This window comes from Cardiocondyla obscurior, linkage group LG18, assembly GCF_019399895.1.
Source record: "Cardiocondyla obscurior isolate alpha-2009 linkage group LG18, Cobs3.1, whole genome shotgun sequence".
Taxonomy (NCBI): domain Eukaryota; kingdom Metazoa; phylum Arthropoda; class Insecta; order Hymenoptera; family Formicidae; genus Cardiocondyla; species Cardiocondyla obscurior.
The window spans coordinates 1,413,871-1,435,064 of record NC_091881.1 but is presented as its reverse complement, the minus strand read 5'-3'; the positions used below and the strand labels follow the sequence as shown (position 1 = coordinate 1,435,064).

Below are 21,194 nucleotides of genomic sequence, written 5' to 3'. Positions count from 1 at the left end.
ATTAAATGGCAGCTTCGCATGCTTGAAATTTCGTTTATAACACGTAATTTTTAGTATGAATATTAAATCTCCCTTTACTGCCAAAAGTATTGCCGTTACGCACTGAAAATGTTTCCAAAGAGATTTAATTAGCTGAGCTATGATTAATCTTTTCCATTGAACCATGGGGTTAATGCGATCATAAACTGACACAATAACACTTTTACAACACTGCATTCCATGCAGCAATAATTACGTTTATAATTTGCATTAACTAAAGTAACGGTATTCGATATTAAATTGCATGAAATGCATTAAATCGATAAAAAAAATTGCAACGTTATAAAAAGCAGCACACAAAAAAGAAGAAAAGAAATATAAAACAAGATTCCGCGACTCCTTTTCGTAAGCAGCTCTATTCCCAGAAATGCGTATAGAAATGTACAAATTTACGGTTCTAAATAATTCATTAGATATTCGCTCGATGGTTAATGAAAGTTTTTTGAAACGCTACTTGCACATGACGCTAGTTGGACTATGTAATCGTTTTAATAGCATGTCTTACAAGCGTATCTGCAAATTAAATTTTTGCAAAATACGTGCGACATAGGTACGTTATCTTCATACGAATTTTTGTGTCGTCAAATAGTTCTCATTACGAAAATCTATTAAATTACCTTGCATACGAAACCCGATGTGTTAAGGAGCTTAAATTTCGCACATCAACAAGAACAGTAATAAAATACTATTTCCCATCCTGCTTGTAATTAAGACCGACTACATTGACTCTGTTGCATTAGATTCGATTGACGAACAGATAGCGCGGCATATCGCGCCTTTATTATCATTGCAAACGGAGAATTTATCGTACGGCGCGAATGTGTGCCTCGATTCCGCATTAATCAACGGCGTGCAATAAATAAAAGTGGAGGCGTCGACAGCAGCCTCTGTGCTCAACCTGGAAAATTACAGCGGTTTTATCGCGTTAGTTTCTCCGTTGCGTCAGGCGCGATTCGTCCCACGCATCGGCGCATAATTAAAATATTGCATACTACGGGATCCACGCTTTGCCTACCTTCGCATAATTCGCGCCGGGGACCATCTAATTGGAAACGAATTAATTTAATCCTTGGAATCCGTTACGAGAGATCAACTCCATCGTCGTTTCTTGGCGGCATACGTATATGCATATCTATCGCGTGTATGCACGTATCTCATTTATTGTGTATTGTGTTGCGAGAAACGATTTCGATAGTAATCGTCTAAAGAGAATAAGTATCCTCGTATAATAAGCTGCGGAAAGTATATTCGCGTCGTATTATCATTATGCAAAATGACAATAGTGCTCTGCTTAATTATTAGTGCGATACTTGTTATATACATATATTTTATTTAACACTTTGCAACTCATAATTAAATACCCTGTATTCGCGTTCGTTTTTAAACTGCTGCATTTTGATTTGCGAGCGCGTGATTTATGGCGATTGCATTCAACACTGTACATTCTTGACTTTTTGATCGTGCATGCATGCTCTTTAAGTTTCAAAACGGCCGTTTAAAATGAAAAAAAGACGAATAATTGTGCGGAAAATAGGCACGAGAAATAAGCAGGTACTTATCAACGGTTTCCCTTTCGGCTTATCATCACCCTACCGGAACGATTGGGCTCGGATGGGCGGTTTGCAGTCGCGGAATCTAATTACTACAGGAGCAAGAAAATAACAGGCCCGTGCTCATAGATTATGAAATATCTAGCGATCAATGCCAGCGGCCTGGTATATATCGCGTCGATATATCGTGCAAGTAGCCATTAGGCGGCGTGAGGCGAACATGAGCGAACGAGCCTTTGCAGGGAGTCTTTTGCGAAATATTGACACTTCGCGATTAGACAGGTGATACGTACTTGTCAGTGCGTTTTAATTGATTAACTGCCCCCAATTTTTTCTTAATGTCAACGAACTACGACACTTCGAGATCCAATCAAATAATAAATTTAATAATTTAAAAAAATATAAATAAGATAATTAAAACTTATATAAAAATATATGTTGGCTTTAATTTAATGATAACTAACAGCTTTATAGAAAAATAAAATTTAAATCAATTTATACTGATTTCCCGTAAAAATATTGTCCCGTAAAAATTAATCTTTAACATTCTACGATTTGATTTCCAAGCACGTGGAACTACAATCCGCAAATGACTCAGAGACGTTGAATGAACTGCGGAAGAGTCGTGGAGATTGCGCGCTCGTCTCGAGGACGATCCATGATCTTGCTCGATCCGAGGACGGCTCGCGAGGTACAACGATCCTCAATGATGCAACCGGCTTGCTCGTAGCAATGTCCGTAATTCCTTCGTGGTGAAGACTCGATGATGCAAACATCTCTCGCCAATCTAAGCTATAACGTCGAGAGACGCGCGCCCTGAACTTGAAGCTCAAGGGAATCTTCTATGTGTTGTTGTTTCTCGAACACGCAATATCAAGTCTCGCCATGCGTGCAATGCGGTTTAATTGGCGTCATCCTTACAAGGATTCAACCGGTAGTCTCAGCCGACTGCATTCTAAACAGTCACTGATCGTTTTCGAAATAACAATTTTAAATAAAGATACGCGATGTTACAATAAACATTAATTTAAAGAATTATTTTATTAACTAAATTTGGTTTTTTAAATATGATTTATGCATATACTTGTTTCTGTAAAATATAGAATTATTTTTAATTCTTTTATTCTCTCGCTGTGTCAAGTAATTATATTTTCATATTAAAAGCGGCTATTCTTAAAAAAACTGCTTCTGCAGTAAGAGATGTTGACTCCATGAAGTCTTCATGCGAAGTGTGACTTAATCGTGAGATGCGCCACCTTATATACGAATCCGCCTAAGCAACCTGCAACCAATCAGCGCTCCGGATTCAGTAACAAGGCATTAGCCCTGTCTTGCAATGAAAAATGCGTGAAATCGACGTATCTCTCTGTTACACATGCATTAACTTTAACATCTAATTAATATTTAATATAATATTCGGCGTATACATGTTAAATTTCGTAGCGATTAAAGTCGTTGAGCGTGTAATAATTGTCGGCGAACGCGGCGCAACTTGCAAATGCAGACAGCGCATCCGTGTGGAGGCGCTGTAGTTCTGGTTGTGCGAGCACATCCATGTTCTTACCAGTCCCTTTTTGGAAGCTAACGAGAGAGGATGTAGCCAGCAGGTGCTCCGCTTGTGTTGGAAGTTCCGCAAATGTTTCCTGAAAGACGATATATCTGGTGCAGATTACCTTCCCCGATTTATTTCCTGTATGGACAGAGCATCTACGATCATTATTTCTTCTTGCAGCGTAAGTTATATATTAATATATAATTTATATATAATTAATTATAAAAAAGCATAAGTTATATAATACTCATTTAAACCTGAATTATACATATATGTTATTTGCTAATTAATGACGAAACCGATCGATATTCGACAAATTATTTGGACTGTAAATTTTTTTATAGGAGTGATGTGCATAAAAAGAGTCAGGTGTCGCCGTGCGCGCTCGAGGACTCGAATGACGATACACCCCGGGCATAAATCATCTTCTACCCATGGCCTCGGAATGCGGAGAGTACATCCGGTTACCCTTCGTTCTTGAAAAGTAAGTGAAATACTTTTATGTAACTCTGTGTCGGGGTGTAACGGGCGACAAGTAATGGACGATGTTACGGTCGACAAGCAGATGTCGCTAGAGCGGGTGACGCCGTGCTCGCGCGCTCAATGTTTTACGTGTGTGCTGTTCGGTCACATAGCTGGTTGCTAGGCAACGTTTGTTTGATGAGGTGGTGTGTAGGGAGAGTCAAAATGTAAGTTACCAGTATACGTTGTACATGCCTGCTCAGTCACCAGCAGTGAGAGCATAAGAGAAAAAGAATAACGATAAAAATAGGTCACCAGTCAGCTGACTGGTGACCTACTTTTCTCGTTGTTCTGTCTCTCTCATGCTCTCACCGGCGACTGAGCAGGCAGATGTGCAACGTCCACGGTAATCTTGACGGTGGATATAACTCGCGCGCGTATTTTCCGTGATCTTTTCGCGTGTTCAGTGTTTTACGTGGATGCTATTCGGTCACATAGCTGGTTGCTTGGCAGAGTTAGATGAGGTGGAGTGTAAGGAGAGTCGAAATATATTTTACTGGTGCGTCAGCTGACTGGTGACCTACTTTTCTCGTTGTTCTCTCTCTCATTCTCTCACCGGCGACTGAGCAGGCAAGTGTACAACGTTTACGGTAACTTTGACAATGGATATAACTCACCTGCATATTTTCCGTGATCTTCTCGCGCGCTTGACGACGTAGCTAACGAGTTTCGATTACGCGTTGTGTATTTTTTACGCGAAAAATGTGTACGAAGCGAATAACTTTCTGAGAATGTTAACTAAGTGAAATATTTTCTGTGCTTTTCAGTAGGGACCTGGAGAAGAAGCAGACTTATCATTGTCGCCGACTTTAATTTGTTCGCTGGGTTTTTCGCAAGTGATCAGTGGACCGAAGGAAGGCTCATATCGAAAACTGAGAGGAGGAGGAAGCCTTGGCAGAGGCATCATGTTTCGGCGGAGCAACGTTTCGGTGAGTAATATTTTTTATTTGTTTTAAATTTATAATATTTTGCAATGTATGTTGATAATTTTTTTCTTTTAATAAATCTTAAAATAAATTTAATAAATAATAATGAAATGCTATTTTACATTTGTGAAAAATCTAGTTGATTAGAAGTTTTGTCAAAATAATAAGTAACTTTAATTTTATTGTTTAATTAAAAAGAGTCAATTAAAATCGTTTAGAAGTTTATTTTTAATAAATTTTAAATTTTATATAAATGATATTATTTTGAAAGGCTTTTACAATTAATATGTTTAATTTTAATATTTCAGTATTGCCGTATCTACGTTGCTGTAACTCCGCCGCTGCGCATCAAATCGGTGAGTTATAAATTTTTTTTACAATAACATGAAAAGTGGTGCTTTGTAAGTGGACAAATAATAATTACAATTTCGTTTTTTAATTTGAGATAATAAAACAATTCTACAATATAAAATAATATTAATGTTAACCGATTCGCGTAAATTCAGCGCGGAGTAAAATTAATTATTAACTTGAATAACTTATTTAATAGAGGGCTAATGCATATAGGTATGGAATAATGCATTTCATGTTTATAAATACAGGATGCACTACGCAAAGTAAACTATGTTAAAATTTAATTATTGCTTGTAGATGACTCATTTAGTTTCAAGTTTTAAATTTAATTTTAATGCTTAACTTTTTTTTCGTTTTAAAATACTTTTTTAAATAAAACAAAAATCCATTTTTTTATCAGGCAATATATTATATGAGGGTATATTTAAATTTTTAATAACGTGTTCTGAAAATCTTACGTTAGACACATTTGTTTGAAAATCGGCAAAGTAACAAATAGACATTTAGATTTTTGAAAAACATTGCGTGCTATTTTTTTTCGTTTCGTTTTCGATTTGCTGTAAATCGATATAAATATATAGGTACAATAACGAGCATGCTGTATAGTTCATTAAATACGTCACAAGAGCCACACCCATCCTGATTAGGCGCGGTACAAATTACTTCAATGCCGAGAATGCGGCGTAACGGTGATTTCGTTTCGTTTCGATTTCAGTACACGTTTTAAGCACAAGATGCAGTATCAGTTATTAATTTTATATATTTATTTTTAATTTTTTTTACTATTTAAACATGTACGTCCACATAACGATCTGTGGCGTTTTTAAACAATTACATAAAACTTTTTAATATAATACAGTATAATACTATATATATTTTTTAAATGTAACAAGCACATGTTATATTTTGTAAAGATAAGTTTTCCAATTTAAAACATTCATGGCCTATAAAAATGTTATTTTTTTAATTTTTGTATGCATTTTTTATGATACAATGGCTTAAATATTAAATCGCGCTTGTCTATATTACATTGCAAATTTACCGATTGGCAGTGACAACTGTTATTCTGATTAATTATCAAACGAGCCTGGCCCCCGGTGTATTCCTTTAATCGTTCGAAAAAAAATCGTGCGAGCAATTAGCAACATGTGCTTGTTTTCATTGTCGACTCGTAAAATAATCGCGTGCTACATCGCACATTTCGCATCAACTTTACGTGGGAGAGACATTTGTAACAGATGCAAATGAGTAACTCAGATGCTTGCAGGACCATTTGTTAGTAAAACGTTAATTACAGCGTCAAACTCAAAGATAAACGCGTGAGACACTCGTAACAGATACTAATGACTAATAGGGGAGTTCACAGAACTGTTTGTTAGTAAAATGCTCATTAGAACGTTAAAATCAAAGTAAACAGCAATGCTGATTGTGTCATCAGATTTAAGGATTTTTATATAACTTTGAATTAATGTATCATTATGATACAAAGTGGTATCCACTGTACTTTGTTTTTGCATTATCTATATCTTAGCGATTATATAGGCAAAATCGTAAAACACCTGTTGATATATTAATTGTGAGAGCGCAACTGTGAGAGCATTGCAAAGAGAAGTCTTAGCACAGAATACATTCCAATCGGCACGCATTCCCATTGTTACAATACAGAATTTCTTGCACGATTTGCTGCGAAAGTTGGGCGTTCTCCGTTTAGAAAGACTTTTTTTTTTCTTTTTTTGTGAAACGTACAAAGAATGATTATTTAGATAAGTAGAGAGATTGATCGCACAGGAGAGATTTTGAAAGATAATACGGATATTGTGTGAGGTTTATTCATCTTAATTAAATCGTGATAACTCTTTAAAAAAGGCAACGGGTAGATGCAAAAACATTATGATTGAACGTAAAGTCATAATAAATATATTGTTTCGTCTACTTTCTCATAACATCCTTTTTCTTACGTACAAAGAAATTCGAGATTATAAAATATTCGATTCCTCTTACGCGTTTAAAGGCGAAATGACTTAATCAATGATGCCGTTTATCAGAATTCAATATTACGTTGTTGATGTGATGCGACAGCTATCAAGAAAGTTCAATTAGAATCTAGAGAGTGGGACAATAATTTCAATTATGGCGAATAGTGGACGTTTAAGCTTGGGAAATTGGTTTCCACTTCCTCGACTAAAGTCGTCATTATATGGTATATAACTTTGCATTACATATACGTATCGCGGGGAAATACAAAACATGCAATTTGGCTAAGCAGACGTGAATTGATCGTGAAAGTTCGATAACCAAGCGTCGAGCTTTCTCAGTGAATGATTAAACCGGGAAAAAGAGACTATCGTGAATTTTCTCTACGTTGTACGAGGCAGACGATTCGTTGTGTAATCGGTTGAGACACGTCGCGTGCATCGCGATATCAGCATGATCTCTTTCGACCACCACGTACTACCGTACTAGATATACTCCAATTATAACTTTATTAATGCTCTTGACGCTCGTAAATCTTTTTAATTAGCACCTGTACGGCTTTCCCGTTTCTTTCATCGTTTGTGATGTATATAGATTCATATATATATATATCATAATAGGTCTTTCTAAGACACACCCTTTCGCTCCCAATGCTGGCTACAATGAACAAACGTTTTATTTACTTGCAATATGCAAAGTGTGAATTTCCACATTCGTTTATTTCTATATCTTGCGTAAAAATAGCTTTCTCAAGGTAGGATTTTATATAAATAAAAACAATGCTTGAACAGAATCAGAGCTAATAACTCTCTATGACATGCATGATTACGTATCGTTACACAAGAGTGTAAGACATGTCATAATGTGGAGGACGAAGATTGTGAGACTTTGCCGGAATTATTACGAAGATTCTATTCTAAACATTCGTATAATTTCAATGAAATAACATTATAAAAAGATGAATAGATGTTACTAAACAATAGTTATGCATGTACTGCACTTTCACGAGTTACAAAGAATATAAAATCTTATTTTTAAAAGCTTGAAATGCTTATATGTCTCTGTGCACGCAACTTTTATTTATATAAAATAATATATGCGTCATTAAAAAATATATTACTCGAAGTTTTTTTGTCTAAATTGCTTCTTAGTAGGTTTGCTGTTATAATCAGAATGTGATAATGTGATAATGTCATAGGCACGACGCGAGAAAAATAATTTCTTAATAAATAGCTTGTGAACATTGTGTAGGTTGCATTCAACAACTAGTTAATTTCGACGTAGGTCCTACGGGCACTCGTGAGGCTCGTTAATTCTTGTAATAACCGTGCAGTTCGATCGAATTTCTTTCTCGTTGCAATCTACTATAATAGATATCCGTTATTCACAAGAAAATATCACGTAAATCATCATTGGTTTACGAAATATGTTAACAACGGCTTTTTTTTTATATGAAGAAGAGTATCACAAAATTTTTAATAATTATATCTTACAATTTCTATTTTATTGATAACCGCATGATTCAAAATTTATTCCTTAATTAAGTTAACAAGATTGATAAAGTTTAAAATTATAGGTTTGAGTAACATAAATGTGAAACATGTCTTCACAAGATTGAAAGCCCTCGAAGTGAAAGGTTAAATGTAATGCATTATTAATTATTGAAGAATTTGCTGACAGACGTCTATACCTTTGCACAGCTAAAATATAATGTATCAATTACGTTAATTACACTATCGCATATGTGCCATAATTCAGTGCGTTACGAACTATTTCGGGCGCCATGGAGAATTAACAATTCCAGAATCATGAATCAGATTTATCTGCACAATAAGCCGGTCGGAGAGCATTTGAATTGCCGATTAATCAGACACGGTGCACAATTAGCAATTAACTAATTTTACTCTGGCAGTTGGTTGCACAATGCGACATATTTATTTATTCAAAATTGCGAGTCGCGAATTACGTTGAACGATAACGATGGCAAATCGACGAGAAGGGATTTTCAGTTTTCTGATCGTTCTAACGTCGCGGCGTGACCTAGTTTCAATTTAAATTGACGCAATAGTTCGAGCGCATTCCTACTGATTGCCGCGTAGTGGAATGAAGGTTGCAAGTATTCGCAATAACCATCTTATATTGAAATAGAATTTTCCTTTAAAAACATTAAATACCTAACAGTAAATATTAATTTTTTAATAAAAAATTTTTTTTATGAAATTTTTTTTTTTAAGAATTAATTGCAAAACTGCTTGATAATGATGCCTATACTTTTATTGTTTTAACATATGTATAACACTTATATGAATCACGTTCTCAATTTTCTAAGTATTCCGACAATGATTTCGTTGACAATGAAATTTTCCGCTAATTAGTCATTACCGAGTGAAGTCTCTAATCACTCGGATCATTATTTTTGAAATAATTGATTGTGCATTCATTAGTTCTTTAATGATTCATTCTCTCATGATCCACGCGTAAGAAGGATCTATTGTGTGACACGTTCTTTGCCGCATCTTTCCTGTATATTTACGCTAGCATTGTAACAGTTGTTTAGAAATTATTCTCGCGAATTTCTCTTTTAGTTGGCCTTGAATCGCGAATGCAAATAGCCATTGACTTGCACGCTCGGTACAATGTGCTTGGAAGAGAGCGATCTTGTTATATTTTACGAAACGACGACTGGGTGTTGTCCGAGACAAGGTCTCGTAATATATAATTTAACATCTTAGTGAGAGGAAAAGCGATATATATATATAATGACATTATTACTTATTTTACATATTCAACAACTAACAAGTCTCCGCAATACCTGCCAAGTAACGAGTAACGATAATGAATCTCGTGTTTCAACATTACGCGATAAGCTGGCACTTTTAAAAAGAAAACATGAAAAAAATTTACATTTTTAATATGAAAAGATTGCGACATTCTCTTATATTAAAACTACGTGAGCGTAATAGTTGTAACAAGTTATTAACGATTTCTATATATTAAGCTTAGAGATCATTTCATCAGTATTTGTCAGCATTTACATTTATACGCAGAGTTTTGTTAGCTTATCGGGCACACCAAGTTATACATTCTGCAACTAATTTCTTTGAAACAAAGTCGAGCTGCGATATAATTAATAATCGCGTTATACGTTGCAAGAATAAATGTACGAAACTGGAGAACACATTACGTCCTACGTAATACATCACGCTGTCCGTAAATTTCGATCTAGATTTCTAAAGTAATCAATAATCGCGAGAAAAAAAAAGAGCGATAACAAATGACATGACATTTGCATGTTTCGTAAACGTTGCAAATATATTTTATCATTGTAACGTTATCTTGAAATCCGTATGTATTAAATTTCTAACCGGCCGTAACGAATAATCGCTACATCTGTTAATAATTAATGAAAGTTTGCCGTACCGTTGCGAAAAATCTTGCTCGCTGCGAGAAAAGGAAGATTGATCTTTTCTAGAAAATTAGAATAAGATATTGATACAACGCGTCATTGAGATATCATACTCTTTTTAACTTTTCTCCCAGAGTCATTCTCTCATCCACTTAACGCCGACGTGAGATAAAGATTAGATATAAACTTAAGATGAAACGCGCAGTGAGAGAATATATATCATTGTTTTTGAATGACGAAAGACTTAATGGCGAATCCACGTATGGTAGGAACAGTTAAACCTGCGCGAAGTCTCGCGAATTGTCTTATTGCTCCGTTCGTTAAAGGGGCCACTGCCCGGCATCACGTACGTAATTAGCCGCGATCATTAGTATCGCCGCGAAAGATATCCGAATGTGGTAAATAGACGACGCTCACGGAGGGATCGGCGGGAACGCGCTGCGAAATAATTATCGCGACACGTAAAAAAAAACGTAGATTGCGTGTAACGTCAATCGCGAAAACAGCGGGTGAACGCAGCGGCGATTTATACGCCCTTTCGTTATTACCGTTCGAGATCATATTAAATGAAACACTTGACTCGTATTTCTTCGTTTAGTATCAGCCGGCTGAATCGACTTTTTCTCGTAATGACCCCTTCGGCACAAGTCGGATATCGAGACTAAATCATTTTGTATCGATAACCTTTCTGCGATTAATAAATTGAATCGTCATTATACGTATATTACGTTTTCACCGAGATTTTTCGCTTTCTATAATAGAACATTTAATTCGTTGCCAAGTTCCGTATGTGAAATTTCTCTTGTACAATGTATTGAAACATATCCATATAGTATGTAATAAATCCATATAATATGTAATAAAGGAATAATAGATTTTAACAATTTATAACGTAACTTCGTGAAATAAGCCTCGTGTGAAACTTGGTGTACGCGTGCGTGAATTTTTTTTTTTTTTCGACGACGTTGACATTTAAAACAAAGTGACACACGTCAGTTTATAGTATCTTGTCAACGAGTACATAATATGCGTGTAACAGGCGTGCTTCGTGCAACGGCAGACAGATTGATCGGTATCGAAAGTTTGGCACGCAACCACTGAAGTCGACCCGGATATTCTACCCTTACGTGAGATCAACTAACAATAGCTGATATTAATCGCATTACTCCTGACCATTTTTACGAAATGTCTGATTCGTACAGACGTTTAGGCGTAGCCAATACGAAACGGGCCACAATCTGATTAATCGCGGACCTTCTCGTTTAACTTCGACCCGACGTCAAACGTGCATTGTTGTGAATTTAGATTTTTTTTTGAGGTCACCGAAGAGCGAAACACTAGTCTCTTTCTCTTTAAATATCACTTGCCGTCATTTCCTCGCGGCCGTTTCACGAGAGAACGGCACGGACCTTCCGTCGTCATCTCGGACAAGGATAAAAAAATCAAGGAGCGGCAGACAATCGCCGCCACTTCAGGAGATCTCTTTACATTCGAACGTACTGAATCAACAGTACATTATATATGTATGCATTTGCGATTTCATTTCAATGCATTTCCGGTGATTACGGTCGTGTGCATGTATCGATATTTCTTAAACATACTTTTCTCAAAGAAAATCCGACGTAGAAAAGTAAGGTTTACATTTCGATCGAGTGCGTTTCGCGTGGATATTTAATTCAGTTTGCGAGGGACTCTAAATTGAAAAAAATCGTTCGATATAGATTGGCATTTAACCCGAGTTGATTAAATTCTCTCCGCTCTGCTTTCGTTATGGACGGATCCGGAACTTAACAAAAGCATTTCTAATGCAGAATTATCTGATTATAGGCGCAATCTAATCTCAATGTTACCGGATTGCTAATGAAGTTTCACTTCACGGGACACTTTCGCGAAATCTTCTGCGAAGTGTGCAAGCCGAGTATCTATTTTCATTTTCGAGGCGCACAATGCGTTTCGACGCGTATCTCAATGTACGCACACTTCGAACTACGATACTCTTTTCTCCTGCGCTGCACTCTTCTTTTCCTCGCGGTAAGAGAACGGCGCTTCCGGTTCTGAGCTAATAAACTGAACTCCTCGATTTCTCGATCGACACGCGGACGACCTTGTTCTCAAGTTACTCTCACATTTTTCTCTTTATCAATATTTTTTAAAAGAAATTCGGTTGCGAGGGCTTATTAACTCAACATTGCAACGGGGGAAGGGAAAGCATGAGATTAAAAACGTTACTAATTATCTCTGTTCTTATTGTATTTTATTACAAACATTGACGTTTGCGTGAATTAATGATTTTAATCGAATCGGATTTATTCAAGCAAATCGGTTATGTAGATATTACGCAACATATCGTGCAGATAAAACGAGACACGCATGGCTGCTGCAGGTATTTACACGGGTATATGTAACGCAAGTACATGAGAGAACCGAATGTACATACGGATGTATTAGGCATACGAGAAAGCTTGGAAAAAGATGCTTTGTCACCGGCAGGTCTTGATACACTACACAACAAGGCATTGTTTTACGCGATTCCGGCTTTCTATCATTCGTTTCTGAGGTATTGTTCCTCATCTTGCTCATATCATCGGCCTTCCGCGCATCGTAAGAATAATGAGACTAATGAGATCTATACGCGAATATTCATGTGGCGATGTCGTTTGATTAATGATCGATTGACCGCGACAATCATGCAAATTTTAACGGTTAAAAATATCAATAGCCATTTCGTATCAGTATTTTCTTTTCTGCAAGAACCTGTCTGTCAATAACTCGATTTAGCAGCTTGAACTTACCACTATTTTATTTTTACTTTTATATGTATAGTATTGTGGGTTTTTATTTAGTATTAAAGGATAACGAGATTAATGAAGTGACGCTTTCTGCTACACTCATTGAGCACCGATTACGTCTCGGTTAACTAAAACGTATTTCTTGCTTAAAAAAAAAAAAAAAAGAATTTAGCTGAGTCTTATATATTTCGGAAAATTATCTCTTTATGTGCGTAAAAATAGCAAGCTTGCATTATTTTAAAATATATTAAAATCTTATACCGATAAGATTTTTTTTTTTCTAATCCTTTCGGTTATTCAAAATTTACTTCACTTCGTTCTTTTTATGTTTCCTTCTTCGGGATTCGTGTGGCTTTCGTAGCCCGGAGTCGTCACCAATTAACTGTAGTCAATCGTTCCCGTCTCGCGAGGGAAAGTAACGGCCGCGAATTTCGAGGAACCGACCGACAAGAGGAAGGTGGGCTATAAAGCGAGTACCATTTTCTATAGCCGGGGCCGTTCCCGCCGACGAAGAATTGCAATTGAAACGGTTACTGTACGCCTTCGCGCTCTACTCTAGAAAGGAAAGTAAACGCTCGGTCCACCTTCGCGTTTATTTATGAGAATCGATTCCGTTTGCTCGCGGGATTTGCTTACGAATAAATCTCATGCTTTCCGCGACGCGATCGATGCATCCTGCACTTTGGCGAAATCCCGAAGATAAAGTAGTAGCCCCGAGAGATGCACAATCGTATCGGATTATTTATAGCGGAATGTTCGCTGCAACCATTATCGTTTGGTGCAAAGATCGTTCGGTACGCTTTTTTTTTACACGACGAAGCAATTGCATTATCTTTCTGAGTAGAAAGTAGACTCATGTAGAAAGGATAAAAACGTTGAAAGTAATGAACATGTTCTTTATACCATTAGCATATTACGACATAATGATTTAGTGTATGTAAAAATATCAGATGTAAATGAAATTACAAGTCACTCTTTGAACTATTTTTTTTTTTTTTTTTAAACACCAACGTTCTTACAGTTAATTTGTCTTAATTATTTGTTTTGTAAAATATTTTGCCTTGAGATACGCAATCGTTTCTTTAAAAAAACATTTCGCGTTGATGCAATCTTACGTCGCGTTTTCTGCAATGGTAACGGATGCCGATGTGACCACACGTTAGTGTACGCATTTCAACGACGGATAAAATAAGTCAGATAACGTAAAAGTCTTTCATCTACAGCGTTACGTTCTAATAATAGCACCCCCTTTGTTTTGAATTAAGATCGAGAAGCTATATCAGGACGCCAATCGTAATTGCATACGAAATTCCTTTTCTCACATCAAGTGCATATTAGATCAAGTGCGACTCGCCACATATCTCGAGCGAATTCGTAATCCCGCGATGTCATAACATATTAATATGATCTTATCATAGGCAATCAATCACTATATCGCGCGTAACTGCAGCATATAATTACTGGATATAATACGCAATCGAATGATTATGTCCTCCAAATAATAATATAGAATTATTTTGATTTTACTGGAGGTTTACTTATAATTATAAAATTTTGCATTGCCATATTTTTTGTCGTCTGAGATTCCTTCGGTGCTTTTATTAATATTAGCTCAAAAATATTTTGCAAAACCCTCGAAAAGTACATTCTACACGCGTCTATAATGACTAATGAATAAAACGGCCTTGATCTCGCCGTTAACGGAACTTGAAATGATTTATTGCGTGCCTGAACCTTGGAACGTGGTGGCATGAAACGCATACTCATCCGGTACTTAATTTCTCTTTTACGATTCTGTTCCACAATTGCCAGGACCAACGCGTTAATTGAAAGTCGAATCGGCATTAAAGTGATGCATATACAGTTAAACGGCGCTCCCGGTCGTAATGGATGGGTTGTACCATTCGCAGAAATCGCAAAAACGTGCATTCTTGCGCACGTTGAATGTTACAGCATAAGTTCCCTGCACGAGCTAGATTCAAGAATCTTTGACACGCGTAGAAAAACAAATTGTTCCAAAGTAATTAGCAGTAGAAGAGGAAATTGGCTCTCGAATTCCGTGCGAATATAATTTATACTTTTTTTTTTTTCCTTTCATTTTTAATTCAACTCGAGAAGTAACTAATTTACATATGGAGTTATTTTTTGTAGTGCCTTATGCCTTTTTCTTTTTGTATTTATATACAGTTAGAATATAATTTAGTAGCCTGCCTATTTTATATTTTATATCACGACTTTTAGGAGAATTACTAAGCCATATGACTTATAAAATTGTTTAATCATTGTTATGATTATTCAGCTCTGTCATTCAAAGCGCGTATCGCGAAATCGACGTACTTGCGTACGGCAATATAAAAAGAAAGCGGAATCGCTTTCGAACGGTGTAGGAAAAGCGATTTAGTACCGTGGTCCCCAAGTAACGTGCTGTACGGTCTGGGAATGAATATCGGTGAAAGTTCCCTCAAAAGAATAAAAAGTACGTTGATCTATTTACATATCATTGGTTCTAATACGGCAACGATAGTAACGAGATCGTATGCATTACGTAACAAACAAACAAGATCCGCTAATGCGATTATCTGCTAGGAATCTGAGAGGAAAGATAGATATGGTAATGGCCGTGTCAGTTGCGATGGATGCAATGAAGCTGCTTCGAGATGATAATTTTATTCAGAAAGAAATCCTCAGGCTTTCGAAAGATTTTCCAGCTTTATCGCAAAGCGAAAGAAAAATATACTTAAGCGCAGGCGGACGTGCATGTGTGTGCGTGCCCGTATATTAAAAGATTAAGTTCATGAATTGAGAAATTTTAGGCATTCAGCAACGTCTTTCTTAGATAAAGTTTTTATGGTCCGCCATTTATTACGCAAACAGTTATTCTAAAAACCACGCCGACGATTAAATGTAAATTGTCGTTATAAATCGTTAAGCGACTTACGCGAACTCGTGATAAAGCGTCGATTATTTGAGGAAATATAAATGGCTGTTGCGGAATAAAGCGCATGCATTAAATATTTTGCCTTATAGGCGCTAACGAAAGTTTACTTTTAATTTAAGGAGGGAAATTCTTCTGCGCGCGTTAAAACAGTTACATAAAGTGAGCATTGCAAGTGTAACGTGTCTCTTGCGCGATGAATTTAACGCGTAGCAACTCTTTATAAGAATTTCACTCTTGCGCAAAACGTACGAAATATATCGCGTGACACGTGCAAAATGTATCACGTGATACGTAATTACGCAGGCACTTTTCTCTCGAAACGGAACGTAAACGGGAGACAATAGAATTATATCGATACCAATCTCTTTAAATATAATTTTCTTTCGAGGCGCGTGAATCAACAGTTACACTTTCGACTATTTATACTGGCATTAATACGTATATAAAATTATTTGGCAAATTATACGAGTGGTTCAACCAGTTTCTAAATGTCACGACAATTCCAGTCTGTGCAGTTGCACAGGAAATGCCAGCAGGAAAGTCAACTGTACACATCGTTCTACGATTATAAATTGCAAACTGATATTATTTTAATGATGAAAACGTTCTACGATAATAAACTGTTTTATTATCGTACAGTAATTTTTATCAAATTTTTTTTTATTAATTAGCACAATACTTAGTGTGCTTATGTCACTTTTGTGGACTTTTTAGATTGATTTTCATGTTAACAAAAGTACTGAAAGTTACGACTTTCCTTGCTGCATAAATTCGACAACAATTTCGACTACAAATAATTCTACTTAAGCACGCAGTATCCGCGAATGCAAGCTGCATTACACGAAACAATGTGCTTTTGCATTGCACGCATAAGTTACTCTTAAGCGTGAGGAAACTCTGTTGTGCTTTTCGCTATGTATGCTAAACCACAGGCGACGTACCACAGTGGATGAGAGAAAGATTTCCCCTCGGTACATAAATCACTGGCAGAATACTGCGTGTTGATCCTTAGACTGTTCTACAGCAAGTACATAAACGTTCGACCGATATATATGACTAGTAAAAGGTTGCCCGTTGCACTTAAACACAGATTTATTACTTGAAACTTACAATAACCATCACCATGGCCAATTTTCTCCATACATGTTAGAAGCTTACATATTTGAAAATACATTAATCGGTCTCATTAATTTATTTAATTGGCATGGTAAATTTTATGAATTAATCTATTATGCACTTACTACGTGCACGTGTAAATCTGCAAAAATTTTACGTGTTTCCGATATAAAATTATACTTATTTTATTTTTATTAAATTTTCGGTGAACTTTTATGTCGATAAATTTATTATACAATATTGAGTAGGACAATTGATTATAAAATACTTTGAAACGCATAATTGCGTTATGTAGGAGTTACGTAAACGGTAAAGTTATATAGGATATAAGGTAATACGTGATTTACTCTGATACACTCTTATTGCTCTTCTGCTTACGATAGCATGCTTTAATAGTTACATTAGCCGTAACACGCATTAATTGTACTACTTCCGTGAAAACGATTGTCTGACTTTATACGGAGTTTCTCTACTTATCGACTCTTAATGAAAAATCCTACGGTTCATTCATTTCAGAAGAATTTCTTTTTAATCCAGCAACACATTACGTGCAAAAGTAATAAGGTCACAAAATAAATAAAAATATAGTAAGGCAGTGATACAATTAAAGAGAAAAAAAAAATTAATGACGCATATATTACTGTTATTAAAAATTACGTATTATAATCAGCAAGTGTACGCTAAATAATTCTGTTTACGAGCTCCAGAGATGTAATTTAATTATTTCTAAGAGTAACATGTATAACACGCTATCTCACGTGTATATTTGCAAAGGTTGAGTTGCAATTGTATATTAAGCCGTGACAAGAGATATTGAGACTCGTCTGTCTGGAATGTCTAAACACGTACATTTCCATTGCAGTGTTCTATGACGCGTATTACTTTACTGTGCATGAAAATAACTCACTCGGTGTACTTGGCTATTGATGGCATGAGACAGTAGCTTTCATATGGTAATATCGGTTAGAAACTAACAACAGACCTGAGCTTAAAACATTATCATACGTCTCTCTTGTTAGAACAAAAGGTGCAATTTCAAAATTTGATATATGAAAAGATATATTTTGCAATTAAAAAAATAAAATTATCGTTTAGAAAAGATATATTTCTAAATGCACTTCATTTTAATATAATTTAAATTCAGAATTGATAAGTTATTTAATCTGTCGAAATATGTGGTTAAGATAACTTTTAATTAAGGCAAAGGAAATAATTCTTGAATATTTTATATGTCACAAGCGTAATCTGAATATATAATTACGCATTAAATACATATTACGTGCAAAAAAAGTTCGTCATCTAATAAACAGGAAATTATATAAGTTAAACATTAACTATGTGTTAAGTTTCGCCTACGCAAAATTAAATGTCTCTGAACCATCGTTTATGTCGCAAGATACTTTACGTGATATTGAAAATCATATGGTAATTGACAAAAAGTAGAAGAAAAATGCGAAAAAAAAGGAAAGTAACGATCAAAAGTTTTGAAATTATAGTGTTTCGTTATACATTCCCTCAGTAGGAAAACACTTTCACGTGATTACATGTTGCTAAGAAACGTATTTTCACATATGTCGCAAAAATTATTGTTGGTCCGTATTCAATTTGCGAGATTTAATGTCACTATAATTCCGCTAGCTGCATATCTCGAAAAAAGCATGATTTAATTATATTGAATTAATAAATCAAATGGTATTTTTCCCTTTAATAAAAACTCTTTGCAAGTATGAGTTTCTACGAAAATATATTTTTCTTTAATTCTATTTGCATCTCATTGTTCAAATATTTGAATGCACTAATACAAATATTTTTTACCAGTACATTCGTGTAATTTCTAGCCAATTATAAATCAAATTGATCAAATATTACATTTTCATGTTTAATTTGATAAGATCTTATCAACGAGAAATATGAGTTGTTATTTGCGTCACACGAAACTAGATCATTTCACGAGCAGCAGTGCATATGTTTTTTTTACGGAAAAGATTGTTGTTATTAGCAATCAATTTTGTAATGAAACGTGTTTTCTAGTAACATGCTTTCTTCTTTTGATATCGTAATGCATGATAAGGTATTATACAAATGTTCTAGGCTGCATTATATTACGATTTCGGTTGCAACATTTGTTATTTGGAAAGAGTTACTCTAAAATCGTGTAAAATACTTTCTGTTGAAAAAACCTAAGAGTAATGACATTAAAAAGTATGCATTTTTGTAAGAAACTCTCACATCACATAATTAACACATCACGTACTTACTCTTGCGCAAGAATCACAATGCGAGCTAAAACGTGAAATAGTCGAAAAAAAAAAGTAAAAGTTCTTACGTCAGGGCTTTATAACGGCGTGTACTCGGTACAAGATCGCGTGAACAAAGCATACTAATTACGTGCTATAATTTCGGTAATAGTTATGCGATATGCATGCCGCGTGCCGAATCATAATATCGCGTGTTGATGGTTGTACTGAATAATTCTCGAACGTAATTTGCAAATTCCGGCATTTAATATTGTTGCAAGGCCGACTCGTCCGATTATTACTTGAACCTGTTTTACCTTTATCAACCGGCTGTTGCAATCTTCCCTTTCGTTACATTGACGTTTGAAATAAACTATATTTTTCTTAGAGATAAAAGCAATCTGTATAAATGCAGTATTTAGCTCTAATAACTTAAACGCGTCAAAACGTTCGGTAATTAGATCACACGTGAATGTAAAATTGTAGATGTGCAATACGAAATTGCGAAATTGCGAAAATTAAACATCTCTACTATCTAATATCAAACTGTCGTTGCGTTTAACTGGTATTACATAATTACTGTGAGCAAAATTAGTAATTTTTTTTTTTTCTACTATCCGCAAAATTATTTTACTGATACATTGAGTAAGCTGTCACATTATCTGATAAATACTTGTCGGAGAAATAAATTTAAAAAAGCCGAAAATATTTAAATCGACAAGAATTATAACCTTACATTTTAAAAATTATTCCAGCAGATACATTCTTAAATAAGCTCTTGAGAAATATATGTTTTTATATTTTCCGAATTGATTGGCAATTATTTCAAAATTAAATTAAAGTAATCGTAAGACTTCGAAAATATATATTATTTCAGAAGAGCATAAAATAGTCTTCAGATTTAGAAAGGGGAACAAATATGATCAGATTATATGATTTATTATACGACCACGCGACTTATTTACCGGATATTTCGCTGTTCTCTCTTTTTATAAGAAAAAAAAAATTCCGTTGACATTACGGTAATGTTTAACAAGCATTGTAAACTGACAACATTTCTCCTGACGGGTTACAACCGGCACTTGAATTGGCAGGCGTGTATTTGTTACGGTACACGATTACCGTTATTGTTGTTGTAAGATTAAAATAATCCGTAGGGAAGGAAATTGCTTCTTCGTGTAGAAAAGTCGACGCACGCGAAGGGTATCGAAATTTTGCATACGTTGTTTTCTACATATACTTCGCTGCCTATACGTTCTGTTTTCGACATCGTGTAATAACTTTCTCATAGTTGCAACTTTTTCATAGATGTTCTTTGCGTAAAATATTGCGAATATAACATAAAATAAAATAGCAATTGCGATATTTCGATAAAAATTTGAACGTTTTTGATACATATATTCCTTTACTTTAAGTAATTTTACAAATTTCAAGTTGCACCTTATTTCGTTAAATTTTTTTTCCCTGGTTATTCGTTAAGTCGGGCATTCTTTTCGAGAGAAAATATATCTGCTAGGTACATCCAAGAGAGTCATTCGGTAAAATTTCGCGATTACACCATACCTTTCCCTTCACACATTTTCTAGGAAGCGCACCTTTCACTAAGGGCCTACAATCTTCTCGTTATGAGCCTTGGGGATTGAGAAATCTTTTCGACGTTATTGTAGCCGAGGGTACGAACGGCAATTAGGGCAGAGTAGAATTATCCGCGTATTTGAAGATTAACTTAGCAGAAATAAACGCACGTATTTTTATTGTTACATTTTAAACCTATATTTCAATTTTTTTTTA

At 35.2% G+C, this 21,194-nt stretch overlaps 1 long non-coding RNA gene across 1 annotated transcript; it reads left to right on the top strand.

The window, feature by feature from the left end:
* The first annotated feature begins 3,084 nt into the window (after positions 1-3,084).
* LOC139109716 (uncharacterized) lies at positions 3,085-4,534 on the top strand. The gene is made up of 3 exons (XR_011546885.1): positions 3,085-3,322; positions 3,486-3,625; positions 4,431-4,534. It is a non-coding gene; the product is annotated as an uncharacterized lncRNA (long non-coding RNA).
* The last annotated feature ends 16,660 nt before the right edge of the window (positions 4,535-21,194 follow it).